Raw genomic sequence first — 22,450 nt, 5'->3', positions numbered from 1 at the left:
CTTCAGAGTAGGTTTTGTTCACCAGCCAAAGCATGCCACAAAGTTGAGGTGTTTGGTGACTTGTCTGCCTATTGGCTTTTTTTTTTTTGCCTTTTTTTCTAGGGCTGCTTCCTGTGGCATATGGAAGCTCCCAGGCTAGGGGTTGAATTGGAGCTGTAGATGCAGGCCTATGCCAGAGCCACAGCAACATGGGATCCGAGCCGCATCTGCAACCTATACCACAGCTCATGGCAATGCCAAATCCTTAACCCACTGAGCAAGGGCAGGGATCAAACCCACAACCTCATGGCTCCTAGTCAGATTCATTAACCACTGCGCCATGACGGCAACTCCTGCCTACTGGCTTTTGATGAAACCTCTGAGATCCTCCAGAAAAATAATGTACTCCTGATGCTCCAGGGCTGTGCTGAGCACCACTGACTCATTAGTGAAAGTGTTGTCCACCCCTCAGTCCACAGGAAATCCATTGAGTGGTCATATAAGCCCCAATCCAGGGAGTCTGTGTTGAGTGTGTAATTTATGTCCTTCCAGTCAGAATTGTCTGTGGACTGAAAGCTCACTTCCTTGATAGAGAAAATGTCACTCTGCCCCTCCTCTTCTTGCCCAATCTCATCTTCTAGATAGTGACAGTCCAGTACAAGGGCCTTCTTGCTACCATTCTTTATAACTTCAACCACAAAATTGGGAGTGGACATCAATTCAGGCTCCTATTCTTCAAACTTCTGCCCTTATGAGGGCTCCTCCTCCCCCTCATGGGGGATGGGATGCTATCATTAATGTTGAGGGTGACAGTGACCTTTTCTCCAGAAACTCTATGCTCATTTGGCTTCTGTCCAGTTCACTTCCAGCACCCAACCTCCAGACATCTTGGGAAGAGACTTAGATTTCTGTATCTTCTCCTCCTCAATCTCATCTCTAAGGAATTCAACAAAAGTTTTGTCCCCTTCAGTATGCAGCCTGCCACAGCCACAAGCTCAGGGCCCTGAGGCCACAGGAGGTTGGGTGGCTGCACTGAGCCTGCACTTGCTCGGGAGCCATAAGGGACAGGGCCACAGCTGGGACACAGGCTGCAGCAGTGCAAGAGAGGCTGGGAAGGCACAGTGGCATGGAGGCCAGTGATGGCAGTGCCCAGCACAGCAGTTGCAGCATTTTGGCAGTGGAGGACACGTGTGGATTTGAAAGATGACTCTATCCAAGAAGCTTAAAATTATTTTCTCAAGCTCTTTCTCTATTATCCCTCTGGGACCCTTATCATGTGAATGTTGGTAGATTTGACATTGTCCCAGAGATCTCTTAAACTGTCCTCGTTTCCTTTTATTCCTTTTTCTTCTTTTCCGTGCCAGTGATTTCCACTCCTCTGTCTTCTACCTCATTAATTTGTTTTTCTGCCTCAGTTATTCTGCTGTTGATTTCTCCTAGTGTATTTCTCATTTCAGATGTAGTATGATTCATCTTTGTTTTCTTGTTCTTTAAATCTTCCAGCTCTTTGTTAAACATTTCCTTCTCAGTCTGTATAGCCTGTACCCATTCATTTTACCGAGATGTTGAATCATCCTTACTACCATTGTTTTGTATTCTCTTCCTGGTAAGTTGCCTATTTTCTCTTCATTTAGTTGTTTTCGTGCGTTTTTATTTTTTCCTTTGTCTGAAGCATATTTCTCTGTCATTTCATTTTGTCTAACTTTATACGCGTGTGATCCTCTTTCCACAGGCTGCAGGATTTTCATTCCTTTTTTTTCTGGTGTCTGGCCTCTCATGGATAATGTTGGCCCAGGGACTTGTGAAGGCTTCCTGGTTGGAGGGCTGGTGCCTTCCCACTGGTGGGTAGAGCTGGGTCTTTTCCCTCTGGTGGTCAAGGCTGTGTTAAGCGGTGTGTTCGGAGGTAGCTACTGTCTTGGTATAATTTATGCAGCCTGACACCTTTTTCCTCAGCATATGCTGACCTTTATCCCCTTGATAGCAGGCGTGCTTTATGTTGTGGGAACCCAGGCCTGTGCTGGATATTGAGTGGGGCCTCCTGTTTGCCTGTGATTGTCACTGCCCTGTAAGGAGCAGGGTCTGCTCTCTAGTAGTTGTAGTAGAAGCCCCAAGATCTGTTTCTGATCTGCGATTCTGATGTGCAGTACAAGGTAGGTGGTTTTGCAGCACTCCCACTGGGAAAGGAGACACTGAGTATTCCTTTTCTGGAGATGTTCACCTGGGAGTGTGCTCTGTTGTGTTACTTTTCCTCCTTGTGTAGGCTCACAGAGTACACTGTTGTCGGTGCTGCTCTCAGCCCCAACTTAACCATGGGTATGTCTATAATGGGCTCTTGTGTCTCTCTGTCATTGTTTTCACTAAGTCACCAGTGCAGATCCACTGAGGTCAGAACTCAGGATTGCAGTATTGGTGCTTCTGGGCCCACCATGGTATTTATGGAAGCAGCTCAGATTCTGGCCTGGTCCAACCCCCGTTTGTATGTGCCCTTAAAGCCCACAGCTGCTCAAGTCAGACCCATCTTAGGTGCAAGAGCACTTGTCCCTTCATACATTCAACCAGCACTGAATATATAAGGCCAGGAGCAGAGGAGTAGATCCATAATTCATGCAGTTAGAAAGACATATTTAAGCTCTTCCCCCTTAGTCACAGGGCTGTTTTTAGTGTGGGTGCCTATTGTCTCTTTCCTTGGAGTGTATTGGCTGTTACCCCCTTGGTAGTAGGGGTGCAGATATGGTGCCTGGTCCTGAACTTCTCATTAGCGGTGACAGCTCTCACACACAACCAGCGTTGGGCCTCAACAAGGGACATACAGTCCACAAGGGAGGTGGCAGTGGCTTATGAAACACCACCTGGAAGTGGCCACCAGTGGTCAAAACCCAGTTGCAGGCCCTTTGGTGGTGGCTGCAGGCCACACACACTCCCAAGGAAGCAAGGGCAGAGGTTGTCACCTGGTTGCAGAACCCTTGGTGTCAGTAGTGGGCCATGCAAGATCCCAGGGTGTTCAGTGGCAGTGATCAGTATCCAGTTGCAGTCACCTCAGCAGTTTTCCTGCCCCCAACACCCAGAGCAGTGAGCCATGAGAGCTCCCAGGGAGTCAGGAACAGTGGTCAGTGCCAGGTGGCAGGACCCCTGGGAGCAATGGTAGCAAGTCTTGTGAGATCTCAGGGAGTCAGGGGTAGTGGTCAAGTGCTTAGTCACAGAAACCCTGGGGATGGTGGCAGTGAGTCATTTGAGCTATGAGGGATATAGGGGAAGTGGGTCCATCACAGACCCCCTAGGAGTGGTGGCAGCAGGCTGTGCAAGGTCTCAGGGAGTCAGGGAAGTGGCCAGTTCCTAGTCACAGACATCCCCCCCACACACACACATAGGGATGGCTGCAGTGAGCCACATGAACTCTCAGGGAGCCAGAAGCAGTGGTTCATACCCAGTTGCTGGTGTGGAGCTGTGTGCGCTCCATGGAAAGGGGCAGAAATTGTTAATGCCTGGTCACAGGTCACAATCATGGGCCATCTGGGGGCAGTGGCAGCACACTCATGTGTTCCTGAGAAGGAGGGAGCTGTGACTGCACCCATTCATGTGACCTTCAGTGGAGGAAGCTGTCTGGTTCTCCCTCTAGAGTATGAGATGACCCCAGTGGCTAGCACCTGCCCTGGGAGCTCATACAAGTGGTGCCCTGGAGCTTGAGAGACTCCACATGGAGAAAGGATCACCTCCAGTGGTCCCACACCTCCCCTCTTGTGCCCTCCAACAATGGTGCTGTGCCTCTTTTGTGGGCCCAGGCTTCTTCCTAGTCTCCCTCTGTTACAGTGCACCCCACCTAGCTCCCTCAGGTTGTCTCATCTCAACCAACCCCAGTCCTCTCTCTATATCTGACCTTCAAATCCTGAGTCTCATTGTCCAGCCCCTACCAATTACAGTGGTCAAGTGTCTCTGGCTTTGGTGTCCTGGGCAGTGGCACCAACGGGCATTGCAGGGCTTTCTCCAGGTTGCCCTCTGCAAACCAATTGCTGAAGTCTCCTCCAAGGTTCTGAAGCTCCCCCTATGTGCTGGCTTTTTGCTCTGCCAGTGATGGGCCTTCCAAGTGTGTGGTAATATTTCCTCTTTCACAGCTCCATCCCTCTCTCTCTTTCTTTTTGTCCTACCCAGGTATGTGGAGGTTTTCTTGCCCATTTGGAAATCTGAGATCTTTGAAAAGATTCAGTAGATGTTCTGTGAGAATCGTTCTACATGTAGATGTATTTTTGCTGTATTTGTCTCAGAAAATGTGTTCCACATCCTACTCCTCCACCATCTCCCATTTGTTTACATTTGTTTTTATTTACATTACTCTAGAAGACAGATCTAAAAGATATTGCTGCAATGTGTATCAAAGTGTATGCTGCCCATGTTTTCCTTTAGGAATTTTTCAGTATCCATCTTACATTTAGTTCTTAAATCCATTTCGAGTTTATTTTTAGGTATGGTATTAGAAAATGTTCTAATTTCATTCTTGTACATGTAGCTGTCCAATTTTCCAAGCACAAGTTATTGAAGAGCCAGAATTTTCTCCATGGTATGTTCTTGCCTTCTTTGTCAAAAATAAGTTGACCATAAGTGTGTGAGTTTATTCTAGGATTTCTATTTTGTTCCACTCATCAATATATCTGTTTTGTGTAAACACCATATTATCTTTATTACTGTAGCCTTTTAGTATATTCTGAAATCAGAGGGTTTGATTGCTCCAGCTCTATTCTTCTTTCTCAGGATTTCTTTTGCTTTTGGGTTTTTTTTTTTCTGTTTCCATATAAGTTTCAAGAGTTTTTTGTTCTATTTATTCAACAAATGCCCTTGGTAATTTAATAGGATTGCATTGGACTTGTAGATTACCTTGGATGTTATGGTCATTGAAATGATAGTGATTCATCCTATCCAAGAACATGGTATTTCTTTGCATCTGTTTGTGTCATCTTCAATTTCATTCATCAAAGTAGCATAGTTCTCAGAATACAGGTGTTTTCCTCCTTAGGTCTATTTATTCCTAGGTACTTTATTCTTGTGCATGCTATTGTTGCCTTAATTTCTATTTCTGATCTTTAATTTTAGTGTATAGGAATACAGGACATTTCTCTGTATTAGTTTGTACCCTGCAAATTCACCAAGTTTATTGATGAGCTCTAGTCTTTTTCTGATAACATCTTCAGGATTTTTTATGTATAGTATCATGTGATTGGCAAAGAGTGAGTTTTCCCACTTCGTTTCCAATTTGGATTCTTTTTATTTCTTTTTCTTCTCTCATAGCTGTGGCTATGACTATGTTGAATAAAAGTGGTGAGAGTGGACATCCTTGTTTTGTTCATAATCATAGAGGAAATGCTTTCAGTTTTTCATTGAGTATGATGTTAGCTGTGGGTTTGCTAAATGTGGTCTTTATTATGTTGAGGTAGGGTCCTTCTACACCTAAATTCTGGAGAGGTTTTATCATAAATGGATATTAAATTTTATCAAAAGTTTTTCCACAGCTATTGACAGTAATTTGTAACTACTGAAAAACCCCTGCATCCCTGGGTAAATCCCACTTGATCATGTGTACGATCCTTTTAATGTATCATTAGATTCAGGTTGCTAGTATTTTGTTAATGATTTTTGTCTATGTTGATCAGTGAAATTAGCCATAAATTTTCTTTTTTTCTGATGTATTTGTCTGGTTTTAGTATCAGAGTGAAGGTGGCCTCATACAATGCATTTAGAACTATTCTTTCCTCTTCAATATTTTGGAATAGTTTCAAAAGGATAAGTGTTAACTCTAAATGTTTGATAAAATTTGCCTGTGAAGCCATCTTGTTCTGGACTTCTGTTTGTTAGAAATTTTAAAATCACAGTTTAAATGTCAATCATTGTGATTGGTTTGCTCATAGTCTGTATTTCTTCCTAGTTCAGTGTTGGAAGATTATACCTTTCTAACACCTGTCCATTTCTTCTAGGTTGTGCATTTCACCAGCATACATTTTAACCTCTTCTGATGCTGTGTATTTCTGTGGTGTCGGTGGTAATTTCTGTTTCCTTTATAATTTTATTGATTTGAGACTTCTCCTTTTTTTCTTGAAAGACTGGCTAAACGTTTATCAATTTTATTTATGCTTTCAAAGAATCAGCTTTAATTTCATTGATCTTTTCTATCTGTTAGTCACTATTTCATTTATTTCTACTCTGGTCTTTATGAGTTCATTCATTCTGCTGACTTTGGGTTTTCTTTGTTCTACTTAGTCTAGCTGCTGTAGGTGTAAGATTAGGTAGCTTATTTGAGATTTTTCTTGTTTTCTGAGGTAGGCTTGTATTGCTATAAATTTCCCTCTTAGAACTGCTTCTGCCACATCCCACACATTTATTTTATTTTTAATATTTTATTACTCAAATGAATTTACAACATCTGTAGTTGTATAATGATCATAACAATCCAATTTCACAGGATTTCCTTCCCACAACCCAACCACACACCCAACCCCCCAAACTGCTCTGGAGACCAAAAGTTTTTCAATGTCTGAGTCAGCATTTGTTCTGCAAAGAAGTTCAGTCTGTCCTTTCTTCAGATTCCACATGTCAGTGAAAGCATTGGATATTGGTGTCTCGTTGTATGGCTGACTTCACTTAGCATGATAATTTCTAGGTCCATCCATGTTGCTAAAAAAGCTAGTACTTCATTCCTTTTAATGGCTGAGTAATATTCCATTGTGTATATGTACAACATCTTCTAGATCTACTCCTCTGTCAATGGACATTTAGGTTGTTTCCATGTCTTGGCTATTGAAAAGAGGACCGCAATGAACATCGGAGTATATGTGTCTTTGCGAGTCATGGTTTTCTCTGGATAGATGCCCAGGAGTGGGATTGCTAGATCAAATGGGAGTTCTATGTTTAGTTTTCTGAGGCATGTCCATACTGTTTTCCACAGTAGTTGCACCAATTTACAATCCCACCAACAGTGTACTAGGGTTCCCTTTTCTCCACACCCTCTCCAGCACTTATTGTTTGGAGACTTTTGGGTGGTGGCCATTCTGGCTGGTGCAAGGTGGTACCTCAGAGTGGTTTTGATTTGCATTTCTCTAATGATGAGTGATGTTGAACATCTTTTCATGTGTCTTTTGGCCATCTGTATGTCTTCTTTGGAGAATGGTCTGTTTAGATCTTCGGACCATTTTTGGATGGGGTTGTTTGTTTTTTTTTGGTTTGGAGCTTTAGGAGGTGTTAATAAATTTTGGAGATCAATGCCTTGTCAGTTGATTCACTTGCAAGGATTTTCTCCCATTCTGTGGGTTGTCTTCTCGTTTTGTTTAGGGTTTCCTTTGCTCTGCAGAAACTTTTTGGTTTGATTAGGTCCCATTTCTTTATTTTTGTTTTTACTGTCAATACTCTAAGAGGTGGATCTGAGAAGATGTTGCTGTCGTTTACGTCAGAGAGTGTTTGGCCTCTGTTTTCCTCTAAGAGTTTTATAGTGTCTGGTTTTATATCTAGGCCTTTAATCCATTTGGAGTTTATTTTTGTGTATGGTGTTAGGGAGTGTTCTAATTTCGTTCTTCTCCATGTGGATGTCCAGTTTTCCCAGCACCACTTATTGAACAAGCTGTCCTTTCTCCATTGTATATCCTTGCCTCCTTTGTCACAGATGAGTTGGCTGTAGGTGCGTGGGTTGAATTCTGGGCTTTCTGTCCTGTTCCACGGATCTATAGTTCTGTCTTTGTGCCAGTGCCATACATTTTTGAGGATTGTTGCTTTGTAGTATAGTCTGAAATCTGGGAGCCCGATTCCTCCAGCTCCATTTTTCTTTTTCAGGATGTCTTTGGCTATTCTGGGTCTTTTGAGCTTCCAAGCAGTCTTGAAAATATTTTGTTCAAGTTCTGTGAAAAATGTCCTTGGTAATTTGATAGGGATTGCATTGAATCTGTAGATTGCCTTAGGTAGTATAGTCATTTTGATAGCATTAACTCTTCCAATCCACGAGCATGGTATATCTTTCCATCTGTTTGTGTCATCTTTGATTTCGTTCATCAGTGTCTTAATAGTTTTCAGAGTACAGGTCTTTTGTCTCTTTAGGTAGGTTTACTCCAAGGTATTTTATTCTTTTGGATGTGATGGTAAATGGGGTTGCTTCCCTAATTTCGCTTTCTGCTCTTTCATTGTTAGTGTACAGAAATGCCGTTGATTTCTGTGTATTAATTTTGTATCCTGCGACTTTGCCAAATTCACGGATGAGCTCTAACAGTTTTCTGGTAGAGTCTTTAGGATTCTCTAGGTATAGTAATCATGCCATCTGCAAATAGTGATAGTTGTACTTCTTCCTTTCCAATTTGGATTCCTTTTACCTCTTTTATTTCTCTGATTGCTGTGGCTAGGACTTCCAAAACTATGTTGAAGGGTAGTGGCGAGAGTGGACATCCTTGTCTTGTTCCTGATCTCAGCGGGAATTCTTTCAGCTTTTCACCATTGAGAATGATGTTTGCTGTGGGTTTGTCATATATGGCCTTTATTATGTTGAGGTAGGTTCCCGCTATGCCCACTTTCTGGAGGGTTTTTTTTTTTCTATCAGAAATGGGTGTTGGATTTTGTCAAAGGCTTTTTCTGTGTCTATTGAGAGGATCATATGGCTTTTATTCTTCCATTTGTTAATGTGGTGTATCACACTGATGGATTTGTGGATATTGATGAACCCTTGCATCCCTGGGATAAATCCCACCTGATCATGAGGTACAATCCTTTTCGTGTATTGGTGGATGCGGTTTGCTAGTATTTTGTTGAGGATTTTTGCATCGATGTTCATCAGCGAAAATGGCCTGTAGTTTTCTTTTTTTGTGGTATCTCTGTCTGGTTTTGGTATCAGGGTGATGGTGGCCTCCTAGAATGAGTTTGGGAGTATCCCTTCCCCTGCAAGTTTTTGAAAGAGTTTCAGAAGGAGAGTTTTTAGCTCTTCTCTACATGTTTGATAGAATTCGCCTGTGAAGCCTTCTGGTCCTGGACTTTTGTTTGTTGGAAGTTTTTAAATCACAGTTTCAATGTCAGTTCTTGTGATGGGTCCATTCATCTTTTCTATTTCTTCTTGGTTTAGTCTTGGAAGATTGTACTTTTCTAAGAATTTGTCCATTTCTTCTAGGTTTTCCATTTCATTGACATATAGTAGCATATAGTAGTCTCTTATGAGCCTTTGTATTTCTGTGATGTCTGTTGTTACTTCACCTTTTTCATTTCTAATTTTATTGATTTGAGTCCTCTCTCTTTTTTGCTTGATAAGTCTGGTTAAGGGTTTATCAATTTTGTTGATCTTTTCAAAGAACCAGCTTTTTCGTGTCATTGGTCTTTTCTATGGTTTTCTTTGTTTCTAATTCATTGGTTTCTGCTCTGATCTTGATGATTTCTTTCCTTCTACTGACTTTAGGTCTTGTCTGTTCTCTCTCAAACTTGTTTATTTGAGCTTTTTCTTGTTTCCTGAGGTGGGCTTGTATTGCTATAAACTTTCCTCTTAGAACGGCTTTTGCTGCATCCCGTAGGTTTTGGAGTGTCGTATCTTTGTTGTCATTTGCTTCTCCGCATTTTTTAACTTCCTTTTTGATTTCTTCAGTCGTCCATTGGTTGTTTAGTAGCATGTTGTTTAGTCTTCACGTGTTAGTGTTTTCTGCAGTTTTTTTCTTGTTGCTGATGTCCAGTTGTATAGCGTCATGGTCGGAAAAGATGCTTTATATGATTTCAATTTTCTTATATTTACCGAGGTTGGATTTGTAGCCCAGGATGTTATCAATCTTAGAGAATGTTCCATGTGAACTTGAGAACAATGTGTATTCTGTTGCTTTTGGATGGAATGCCCTATAAATATCTATCACGTCCATCTGGTTTAATGCATCATTCAGGGCCTGTGTTTCTTTATCGATTTTCTGTCTGGGTGATCTGTCCATTGCTGTAAGTGGGGTGTTAAAGTCCCCCACTATGATTGTGTTATTGTTGATTTGTCCTTTTAAGGTTGTTAGCAGTTGCCTTATATATTGTGGTGGACCTATGTTGGGTGCTTAGATATATAAAATTGTTATATCTTCTTCTTGGATTGGTTATATCTTCTTCTTTGATTGATCCTTTGATCAACTCTATAGTGACATTCTTTGTCCCTTAAAATATTCTTCATTTTAAAGTCTATTTTGTCTGATATGAGTATTGCTACTCCAGCTTTCTTTTGATCCCCATTTGCATGAAATATTTTCTTCAAACCTCTCACTTTCAATTTGTATGTATCCCTAGAAGTGAAGTGGGTCTCTTGAAGACAGCATATATGTGGATCTTGTTTTTGAGTCCATTCAGCCAGTCTATGTCTTTTGGTTGGGGTGCTTAGTCCATTAGCATTTAAGGTAATTATTGATATGTATGTTCTTATTGCCATTTTATTACTTGCTTTATATTTGGATTTGTTTTTGTTGCTCTTTTTTCTTCCCTTCTTTTCTTGTTCTCGCCTCTTCTGGTTTGATGACTATCAAATAGTGTTCTATTTGAGTTGATTTTTCTTATTTGTTTATGTATCAGTTGTAGATTTTTGGTTTGCAGGTATTTGATATAAGCATCTATATGTATATGAGATTGTTTTAAGTTGTTCTCTTAATTGCAAGTTCATTTCTAGTGTCCTGTGTTTGTACACACCTCTTCTCATGATGTCTGATTTTGGTGGTATAATTGTGCATGGATGATTTCGTATCTTTACTGTATATATCCCTTTACTGGTGAGCCTTGTCATTTGTGGTATTTTTGCTTCCTGTTGCTGTCTTTTCGTTCCTGCCTAGAGAAGTTCCTTTAGTCTTTGTTGTAAGGCTGGCTTAGCATTGCTGAATTCTCTCAACTTTTGCTTATCTCTGAAGGTTTTGATTTCTTCTTCAAATTTGAATGAGCGCCTTGCTGGGTAGAGTAATGTTGGTTAGAGATTTTTTCCTTTCATCACGTTAAGTATATCATGCCACTCCCTTCTGGCCTGCAGAGTTTCTGTTGAAAAATCTGCTGATAACTTTATTGGGGTTCCCTTGTATATTGTTTCTTTTCCCTAGCTGCTTTCAAGATTTTCTCTTTGTCTTTCATTTTGGTCAGTTTGATTAGTATGTGTCTTGGGGTGTTCCTCCTTGGGTTTATTTTATATGGTAATCGTTGTGCTTCCTGGATTTGAGTGGGTGGTTCCTTCCCCATGTTAGGGAAATTTCCGGCTATTATCTCTTGGAATATGTTTTCTGTCCCCTTTTCTCTCTCTTCTCCTTCTGGCACCCCTATAATACGGATGTTGCTGCATTCAACATTGTCCCAGAGTTCTCTGAGACTCTCTTCATTTCTTTTCAGTCTTTTTTCTCTTTTCTGTTCTGCATCCGTAATTTCTACTAATCCGTCCTCCACCTCGCTTATTCGTTCTTCTGCCTCCTGTATTCTGCTGTTAGCTGCTTCTAATGAGTTTTTTATTTCAGTTATTGTATTTTGCATCTCTTCTTGTTTGAGTTTTATATCTTGTATCTCTTTGCTCAATGTTTCCTGTGAGTTATCCATCTTTGCCTCCAGTTTATTTCCAATGTCTTGCATCATCCTCAGCATCAACAGTCTAATGTGTTTTTCCTGGAGGCTGAGAATCTCCTCCTCGCTTAGCTGATTTTCTGGGGTTTTTTCCTTTCTCCCTCATCTGAGTTATATTTCTCTTCTCTTTTCATTTTTATAGGTTTTTGGTGTGGTGATCTTTTTACAGATAATAGAGTTGTAGCCTCTCTTACTTCTGGTGTCTGCCCTCCTTGTGGCTGAAGTTTGTAGGAGGGCTTGCTGTAGGCTTCCTGATGGGAGCGGCTGATGCCTGCCCACTGGTAGGGGTAGCTGAGTCTAATCCCTCTGGTGGGTGGGGCTTAGTCTCTGGATGGGATTAGAGGTGGTCGTGTGCCTGAGGGGTCTTTAGGCAGCCTGTTTACTGAGGGTTGGGGCTGTGATCCCACCTGGATTGTTGTTTGCTCTGGGGCTTCTCAGTGGTGACTAATGGGGGGGGCCAGATTTTCCCAAAATGGCCACCTCCAGAGAAAGGCACGGTTGCTGAATATTCCTGAGAGCTTTGCTTCCAATGTCCTCCCCTAACAACAAGCCACATTAACCCGTTTTCTCAGGATGTCCTCCAAGAACTGCAGTCAGGTTTGACCCAGATTCCTATGGAGACTTTGCTTTGCCCTGAGACCCAGTGCACGTGAAAGTCCGTGTGTGCCTTTTAAGAATGGGGTCTCTGTTTCCCCCAGTCCCATGGAGCTCCTATGCACAAGCTCCACTGGCCTTCAATGCCAGATGTTCCAGGGGCTCTTTCTCCCAGTGCCAGATCCCCACATGTGGGAGTTTGATGTGGGGCTCAGAACTCACTCCTGTAGGTGAGTTTCTGTGAACCAGTTAGTTTCCAGTCTGTGGGGCTTCCTGCCCAGGAGATATGGGATTGTTTATATCATGTAGTCACCCTTCCTACCTCTTGATGTGTCCTCCTCTTTTTCTTCTGGAGTAGGGTATCTTTTTTAAGGTTTCTGGTCCATTTTGGTGAAGATTGCTCAGCCTTTAGTTGTGAATTTTGTTGTTTTTAGAAGAGAAGTTGAGCTCCAGTCCTTCTATTCCACTATCTTAATCCCATCTCTTCAATTTTTTATATGATATATCATACTGACTGATTTATGACCATTGAAATAAAATCCTTGCATCCATGGATAAATCCAACTTGATCACAGTGTATAATTCTTTTAATGTATTGTTGGAGTCTGCTTGCTAGTGTTTTGTTGAGAATTTCTGCACATATGTTAATCAGTGATGTCAGCCTACAAGTTTCTTTTTTTGTGATTTCTTTGTCTAGCTTTGGTATCAGGGTGATGGTGGTCTCATTGACTGAATTCAGAAATTTCCTTCATATGAAAATTTTGGAAAGAGTTTTAGAAGATTAGGTGTTAAGTCTTTTCTGAATGTTTGTTTGAATTCACCTGTGAAACCATCTGGTCCTAGACTTTTGGATTTTGGAAGTTTATAAATTACAGTTTCAATTTCAGAACTTGTGATTAGTTTAGTCACATTTTCTATTTCTTCCTGGTTCAATCTGGGAAGATTGTATATGCCTAAGAATTTGTCCATTTATTCTATATTGTCCATTTCATTGGCACATAGTTGCTTGTGGTTGTCTCTTATGAACCTTTGTATTTCTGTGGTGTCAGTTGTAATATATTTCATTTCCGATTTTGTTGATTTGGGACCTCTGTATTTTTTCTTGATGAGTATGGCTAAAGATTTATCACTTTTATTTATCCTTTCAAAGAACCAGCTTTTAGTTTCATTGGTCTTTTCTATTTTGTTGTCTCTTTTTCATTTGTTTCTGCTCTGATCTTTGTGATTTCTTTCCTTCTACTAACTTTGAGTTTTTAACTTTGTTCTACTTTGTCTAATTGCTCTAGGTATGAGATTGTTGTTTGAACCTTTTGTTTCCTGAGTTAGTCTTGTATTTCTATCAACTTCTCTCTTTAAAATTGTCTTGCTTCATCCCATAGATTTTGGATCAATGTGTTTTCATTTTCATTTGTCTCCAGGTATTTTGTGATTTCCCCTTTGATTGCAGTTCTCCATGTGTTGTTTAGTAGCATATTGTTTAGTTTTCACATGTTTGTGTTTTTCCAGTTTTTTTCTTGTAGTTGATTTCTAATCTTACAGAGATGTGGTTGGAAAAAAAGATTAATGTGTTTTCAATTTTCTTAAATTTACTGAGGCATGCATTGTGGCCCAACATGTGATATATCCTGGAGAATGTTCCATGTGCACTTGAAAAGATTGTGAATTCTGCTGTTTTCAGGTGGAATGTTCTGTAAGTATCAATTAAGTCCCACTGGTCTAATGTGTGATATAAGTCCCGTGTTTCCTATTGACTTTCTTTGTGGATGATCTGTCCATTGATATAAGTGGGGTGTTAAAGTCCCTCAGAATTAGTATGTAACTGTCAATTTCTCCCTTTATGTCTGTTAACATTTGCTTTATATATTCGGTTGGCTCTACATTGGGGGCATATATATTTATAGTTGTTATACCTTCTTCTTGGATTGATGCCTTGATTATTATGTACTCTCCTACTTTGTCTCTCATAACAGTCTTTAAAGTCTACTTGGTCTGGTGTGGGTATTGCTACTACACTTCTCTTTTGATTTACATTTGCATGGAATGACTTTTTCCACCTCCTCACTTTCAGTCTGTGTGAGTCTCTAAGTATGAAGTGGGTCTCTTGTGGACAGCACATATACAGGTCTTGTTTGTTTATCAATTCAGCCAATCTTTATCTTTTGGTAGGAGCATTTAATCCATTTACATTTACATTATTGGTATATATTTTTGTCATTTTTTAATTGATTTGGATTTGATTTTTAGTATCATTGAAGTATAGTTGAGTTACAATGTTATGTAAATTTCTGCTCTACAGCAAAGTGACCCATTTATACATTTAAATATCTTTTTCACATTCTTTTCCATTATGGTTTATCTCAGGATATTGAACAAAATTGTTCATTTTTGGAGATTCATTTTTCTTTCTTCTTTTGTTCTTTTCTGATTATCCTCAGTGTTATGTTTGGATCCTTTTTTTTCTATTTCATCTATTATAGTTTTTTGTTTGCAGATATCATGAGGTTTGGTATAGCAGTCTATATGTATATATTTACATATGTATTACAGATTTTGATATTTTACATCTTACTGTTTTCTGTATTCCCTAAGTGCTTATTGAAAATACAGATTATTTTAATACCTTTGTATTTAACCTCCCCAGCAGTTTGTATGTGGATTTCCTACCTTTACTGTATATTTGCCTTTACCCAAGACCTTTCCTATTTCATAGTTTTCTTGTTTCTAGTTGTAGCATTTTCTTTTGTGCCTAGAGAGGTTCCTTTAGCATTTGTTGTAAAGACAGTTTGGTGGTGGTGAATACTTGCATGTCTATAAAACTCAATTTCTCCACCAAATCTAAATGAAAACCTTGCTGGGTAGAGTATACTTGGTTTTAGGTTTTTCCCTTTTATCACTTTAAATATATCATGTCCTGCCCTCTGGCCTGCAATACTTGTTCTGAAAAATCAATTTGTATCCTTAAGGGAGTTGCCTTGTATGTTATTTGTTGCATTTCCCTTGTTGCTTTCAATATTTTCTCTTTAGTTTTTATTTTTGTCAGTTTGATTACTATGTGTCTCTGTGTGTTCCTCTGTGAGTTCATCTTGTATAGGACCCTCTGTACTTCTCGGACTGGGGTGAATGTTTCCTTTCCCCAAGTTAGGGAAGTTTTCAGCTGTTATCTCTTCGACCATTTTTTCAGTCCCTTTCTCTCTCCCTGCTACTTCTGGGACCCCTGTGATGCATATGTTGATGCATTTGATGTTGTCCCAGAGGTCTCTTAAGCTATTTTCATTTCTTTTCATTCTTTACTTTTTTATTCTATTCTGCAGCAGTGAGTTCCACCACTCTGTCTTCCAGCTTACTGATTCATTCTCTTTATTCATTTATTCTGCTATTGATTCCTTCTATTTTTTTCATTTCAGCTACTATATTCTTCAATTCTGTTTGATTGTTCTTTATATTTTCTAATTTTTTGTTAAAAAACTTCCTACAACCTCTTGTTTTGTGGATGCATTCTTTTCCTGAATTATTCAATCATTTTTATGATCATTACTCAAAACTCTTTCATGTGTAAATTACCTATGTCCACTTCACTTAGTTGTTCTTCTGCAGTTTTATCTTGTTTCATCATCTTGAACATATTCTTCTGACACATCATTTTGTCTAATTTCCTAATTGTATTTTGTGTATGTTATGTTTTTCAATTTTGGAGAAGTGGCCCTCTGTAGAAGATGTCCTATTTATCTCGAGAGTACACTCCCCTCTTGTCACCCAAGAGCCAGGGACCAGCTTTTCCCAGGGAAGTTTCTGACATATTTGTGGGCTCAGTTCCACCAGCTGTGGGATCATGCATTTGTTGCTACTAATGTGTGTTCTCTGGTGTGTGAAGATGGTCTAGAGTCTTTTGCATGCTTCATGGGGAGGGGCTGCTACCTCCTCACTGATGGGTAGAGCTGGGTCTTGGCCCTCTGTTGAGCAGGGTCATGTCAAGGGATAGGTGTAGAAGGGGCTGTGGGCTGAAGACTTTTGGCAGCTTGTCTGCTTATGGGTGATATTGCATTCCTGTTCTATTGGTTGTTAGGCCTGAGGTGTCCCAGCACTGGAGCCTACAGGCTGATGGGTGGGGCCATGTCTTGGTGCTTTTGACCCAAGCAAAATATCTGCCTCCATAAGAGTTTGCATAGATGAACACTCAACAATATGACTTCTAACAGCTTTTATGAACCCAGTGAGAGCCACAGATGCCCTCTGTCTTCCCAGGAGAACCTCCAGGACCAGCAGGAAAGTCTTGTCCAGGAGCCTATGAAGTCATTGTTTTTTCCCAGTGTCCCAGTGCATGCAGGATCGTGTGTGCACCCTTTTTAAGTGGAGTCTATTTCTACTAGGCCTAGACCTCCTGCAATCAAGCCATACTGGCCTTGAGTTCCCTTGTAGCTCAGCAGGTTAAGGATCTGGCATTGTTACTGCAGCAATTGGGTCACTGCCATGGCTGAGGTTTGATCCCTGACTGGGGATTTTCCACATGCTGCAGTGGCAGCCAAAAAAGAAGCCAAACCAAATTCTCTTGATGCTCCTTCTCCTAGTGTCTAACTTTAGGGTATCCTGATGTGGGTTTCAGAGCTCTCACTCCTGTGAGATAATTTCTGTGATATAATTATTCTCCTGTTAGTAGGTTGCCCACATAGGAAGTTTGGAATTTAATTTGTGAGTGCCTCTCCTGTTTTATTATGTTAATTTCTTCATTATATCATTGGATGTAAATAACATTTTTTGGAAGGTTGTAGGATTTTTTTTATTGATGGTTGTTCAGCATTTAGTTGTGAGTTTGGTGTGGTCATGAGAGAAGAGCTCAATGTTCTTCTACTCTGCCATCTTGTCCCTCCTCAGTGGTTTTTTTTTTTCTGTCTTCTAAAAAAAATGCCGTTTAATTCTCCTGCCATTGATACAGATGGAACTGGAGAGCTCTGCAGGAACCAAGTGCCAGAGGACGCCTGCTCAGCTATAACATGGAGATGGTGGGGATCATCAGGCCTGGGACTGAAGAGGCAGACTAAGACGGAAAGGCCAACAATGGGATCAGGGGACTGGTTGAAAACTGTGGGAATAAGCAAAATATTGATATTGCAACCCTGGTTTCTCACTGTCAGATGAGAGTTCAAATTTGGAACAATGAAAAAAAAAAAACCTGTTGTGTTGGAATAGAACTGCAAGAAGTTGTTGTTGACTCCTATTTTTTAAAATACAGGCAGATCTAGAAACAGATATGTGTGCCTATGGACAGACCTTGTTTTACTGCACTTTGCTTTATTGTGCTTTCCAGATACTGCATCTTTTATTAATAAGTTTTGTGGAAATCTCACATCCAGCAAGTCTATAGGCACCATTCTCAACAGCATCTCAATTTGTGTCTCTGTGACACATTTTGGTAATTGTTGAAATGTTTTAATCCCTCTACCAGCTAAAAGATTATGAATCACTGAAGGCTCAAGTGAATATTTGATTTTTTTAGTAAAAAAAAGTTTTCAAATTAAGATACGTACATTGTCTTTTTAGGCATAATGCTTTGCATAATTAACTACATTATAAATAACTTTTATATGCACTAGGAAAAATGCGTGAATCATTTTATTTCTTTTATTTTTTATTTTTTTATTTCCCCAATACATTATTTTTTTCTACTATATAGCATGTTGACCCAGTTACACATACATGTATACATTCTTTTTTCTTACATTATCAGGCTCCATCATAAGTGACTAGACATAGTTCCCAGTGCTATACAGCAGGATCTCATTGCCAATGCATTCCAAAGGCAATAATTTGCAGCTATTAACCCCAAGCTCCCAATCCATCCCGCTCCCTCCCCCTCCCCACTGGCAACCACAAGTCTATTCTCCAAGTCCATGATTTTCTTCTCTGTGAAAAGGTGCATTTTTGCCTCATATTAGATTCCAGATATAAGTGATATCATAGGTATTTGTCTTTCTTTTTCTGACTTCACTCAGTATGAGAATCTCTAGTTCCATCCATGTGGCTGCAAATGGCATTATTTTGTTCTTCTTTATGGTTAAGTAGTATTCCATTGTGTATATATACCACATCTTCCTAATCCAATCATCTGTCAATGGGCATTTGGGTTGTTTCCATATCTTGGCTATTGTGAATAGTGCTGCAATGCACATGCAGGTGCATGTTCTTTTCCAAGGAAAGTTTTGTCCAGATGTAAGCCCAAGAGTGGGATTGCTGGGTCATATGGTAGTTCTATGTATAGTTCTCTAAGGTACTTCCATACTGTTCTCCACAGTGGTTATACCAGCTTACATTACCACCAACAGTTCAGGAGGGATCCCTTTTTTCCACACCTGCTCCAGCATTTGTTATTTGTGGACTTAATAATGATGGCCATTCTGACTGTTGTGAGGCGGTATCTCATGGTAGTTTTGATTTGTATTCCTCTAATAATCAGGATGTTGAGCATTTTTTCATGTTCTTGTTGGCCATCTGTACATCTTCCTTGTAAAAATGTTTATTCAGGTCTTTTGCCCATTTGTCAGTTGGGTTGTTGGCTTTTTTTGCTGTTGAGTTGTATAAGTTGTTTGTATATTTTAGAGATTAAGCCCTCAGTTGCATTATTTGAAAGTATTTTCTCCTATTCTGTAAGTTGTCCTTTTTTTTTCTTTTTGGTTTCTTTTGATATGCAAAACTTGTATGCCGAGAACTATAAAACATTAATTAAAGAAATTAAAGAAGATGTAAAGAAATGGAAAGATATTCCATGCTCCTGGGTTGGAAAAATTAATATCGTAAAAATGGCCATACTACCCAAAGCAATCTACAGATTCAGTGCAATCCCTATCAAATTACCCAGGATATTTTTCACAGAACTAGAACAAACAATCCAAAATTTTATATGGAACCACAAAAGTCCCAGGATTGCCAAAGCAATTCTGAGAAACAAAAACCAAGCAGGAGGCATACCTCTCCCAGACTTCAGGCACTATTACAAAGCCACAGTCATCAAGACAGTGTGGTACTGGTACCAAACAGACACACAGACCAAGGAACAGAATAGAGAACCCAGAAATAAACCCAGACATCTCTGGGCAATTAATTGTTGACAAAGGAGGCAAGAACATAAAATGGGAAAAAGGCAGTCTTTTCAGCAAGAATTGCTGGGAAACCTGGACAGTGCATGCAAATCAATGAATCTGGAACACACCCTCACACCATGCATGAAAATAAACTCAAAATGTCTTACAGACTTAAATATAAGACAGGACACCATCAAACTCCTGGAAGAGAACATAGGCAAAACATTCTCTGACATCAACTTTACAAGTGTTTTCTCAGGTCAGTCTCCCAAAGCAACAGAAATAAACGCAAAAATAAACCAGTGGGATCTTAATTAAACTGACAAGCTTTTGCACCACAAAGGAATCACTTTATTTCAATAGTCTTTTTATTGTGGTGGTCTGGAATCAAACCTGCAACGTCTCCATGGTGCGTGTGTGTGTGTGCTCATGCCTATATTTCCTAGCTCTGTCTATTGAAAACAATCAGAAGCAAGGCCATCCAGACAGAAATGAATACACCTAGAACCCATATCTTGACTTTTAAATACCATTTCAATTTAAAAAAACTTAGTTCTCCTTGAGGAAATGACTGAATTGGAGAAAGGAAAATACAAGATGAACATGTTATTTCTTTTTTAATTGGAGTATAGTATAGTTGCTTTAAAATGTGGTGTTTCAGTTGTATAGCAAAGTGATTTCATCTTTTTCAAACTATTTTCCCATATAGGTTATTACAGAATATTGAGTAGATTTCTCCTGCTATATAGTAGATCATTGTTGGTTATCTATTTTACATATAGTATAGTGTGTATATGTTCATCTCAAACTATTAATTTATCCCTCCCTCCCACCGACATTTCCACTTCGGTGATCATAGGTTTGTTTTTAAAAATCTGTGCCTCTATTCTGTAAATACATTCATTAGTATTATTTTATAAGATTCCACATATTAGTGATCTCATATAATATTTGTCTTTGTCTGCTTTAATTCATTTATATGATAATCTCTATGTCCATCCATATTGCTGCAAATGGCATTATTTCATTCTTTTTTATGGCTGGGCAATATTCTATACTACACACACACACACACACACACACACACACATACACACACACACACACACACACACACCCCAAAACTTCTTTATCCATTCCTCTGCGGACATTTAGGTTGTCTCATGTCTTGGCTATTGTAAATAGTACTTCAATGAATATTGTGTTCCATGTGGCTTTTTTAATTATGTTTTTGTCTGGATATATGCCTAGAAGTGGGATTGCCAGATCATCTGTTAGCTCTATTTTTAGTTTTTTAAGGTAAGTCAGTACTGTTCTCCATATTGGTTGTGCCAATTTACATTTCCACAAACATTGTAGGAGTGTTCTCTTTTCTCCACACCCTCTCTAGCATTTATTGTTTATAGATTTTTTTGATGGCCATTCTGATTGACTCATTACAGTTTTGATTTGCATTTCTCTAATAATTCGTGATGTTGAGCATCTGTTCATGTGCTTTTTGGCAATCTATATATCTTCTTTGAGAAATGTCTATTTATATCTTCTGCTCATTTTTTGTTTGTTTCGATATTGAGCTGCATGAGTTGTTTGTGTATTTTGGAGATTAATCCCTTGTTAGTCCCTTCATTTTCAAATATTTTCTCCTATTCTGAGAATGGTCCTTTCATTTTGTTCATGGTCTTCCTTCCTGTGCAAAAGTTTTTAAAATTTTAATTAAATCATATTTTCTAATTTTATTTTTCTTTTCATTACTCTAGGAGGTGGATCCAAAAAGATATTGCTGCAATTTGTGTCAAAGTGTGTTGTGCCTATGATTTCCTCCATGGGTTTTACAGTGTAAAGACCTTACAATAAGGTCTTTAATCCACTTGGAGTCTATTTTTGTGTTTGGTGATAGAAAATATTCTAATTGCATTCTTCTACATCTAGTTGTCCAGTGCCACTTATTTAAGAGACTTTCCTCCGTTGTATATTCTTCTTTTTTTTATTTTCCCACTGTACAGCAAGGGGGTCAGGTTATCCTTACATGTGTACCTTACAATTATATTTTTCCCCCACCCTTTCTTCTGTTGCAACATGAGTATCTAGACAAAGTTTCAATGCTATTCAGCAGGATCTCCTTGTAAATCTATTCTAAGTTGTGTCTGATAAGCCCAAGCTCCCGATCCCTCCCACTCCCTCCCCCTCCCATCAGGCAGCCACAAGTCTCTTCTCCAAGTCCATGATTTTCTTTTCTGAGATGTTCATTTGTGCTAGATATTAGATTCCAGTTATAAGTGATATCATATGGCATTTGTCTTTGTCTTTCTGGCTCATTTCACTCAGTATGAGATTCTCTAGCTCCATCCATGTGGCTGCAAATGGCATGATGTCATTCTTTTTTATGGCTGAGTAGTATTCCATTGTGTATACATACCACCTCTTCCAAATCCAATCATCTGTCGATGGACATCTGGGTTGTTTCCATGTCCTGGCTATTGTGAATAGTGCTGCAATGAACATGCGGGTGCACGTGTCTCTTTTAAGTAGAGTTTTGTCCGGATAGATGCCCAAGAGTGGGATTGCGGGGTCATATGGAAGTTCTATGTATAGATTTCTAAGGTATCTCCAAACTGTTCTCCATAGTGGCTGTACCAGTTTACATTCCCACCAACAGTGCAGGAGGGTTCCCTTTTCTCCACAGCCCCGCCAGCACTTGTTATTTGTGGATTTATTAATGATGGCCATTCTGACTGGTGTGAGGTGATATCTCATGGTAGTTTTGATTTGCATTTCTCTTATAACCAGCGATGTTGAGCATTTTTTCATGTGTTGGTTGGCCATCTGTATATCTTCTTTGGAGAAATGTCTATTCAGGTCTTTTGCCCATTTTTCCATTGATTGGTTGGTTTTTTAGCTGTTGGGTTGTATAAGTTGCTTATATATTCTAGAGATTAAGCCCTTGTCGGTTGCATCATTTGAAACTGTTTTCTCCCATTCTGTAAGTTGTCTTTTTGTTTTCTTTTGGGTTTCCTTTGCTGTGCAAAAGCTTTTCAGTTTGATGAGGTCCCATGGGTTTATTTTTGCTCTAATTTCTATTGCTTTGGGAGACTGACCTGAGAAAATATTCATGATGTTGATGTCCGAGAGTGTTTTGCCTATGTTTTCTTCCAGGAGTTTGATGGTGTCCTGTCGTATATTTAAGTCTTTCAGCCATTTGGAGTTTATGTTTGTGCATGGTGTGAGGGTGTGTTCTAGTTTCATTGCTTTGC

General features: G+C 39.5%; 1 pseudogene; it reads right to left on the bottom strand.

Moving 5' to 3' along the window:
* Positions 1 to 336: 336 nt before the first annotated feature.
* Positions 337 to 15,766, bottom strand: LOC125112453 (complement component 1 Q subcomponent-binding protein, mitochondrial-like; annotated as a pseudogene).
* Between the last annotated feature and the right edge of the window lie 6,684 nt (positions 15,767 to 22,450).

This window comes from Phacochoerus africanus, chromosome 12 (assembly GCF_016906955.1).
Source record: "Phacochoerus africanus isolate WHEZ1 chromosome 12, ROS_Pafr_v1, whole genome shotgun sequence".
Classification (NCBI taxonomy): Eukaryota; Metazoa; Chordata; class Mammalia; order Artiodactyla; family Suidae; genus Phacochoerus; species Phacochoerus africanus.
The sequence above is the reverse complement of the archived record's forward strand: the minus strand, read 5'-3'. Positions and strand labels throughout refer to the sequence as shown.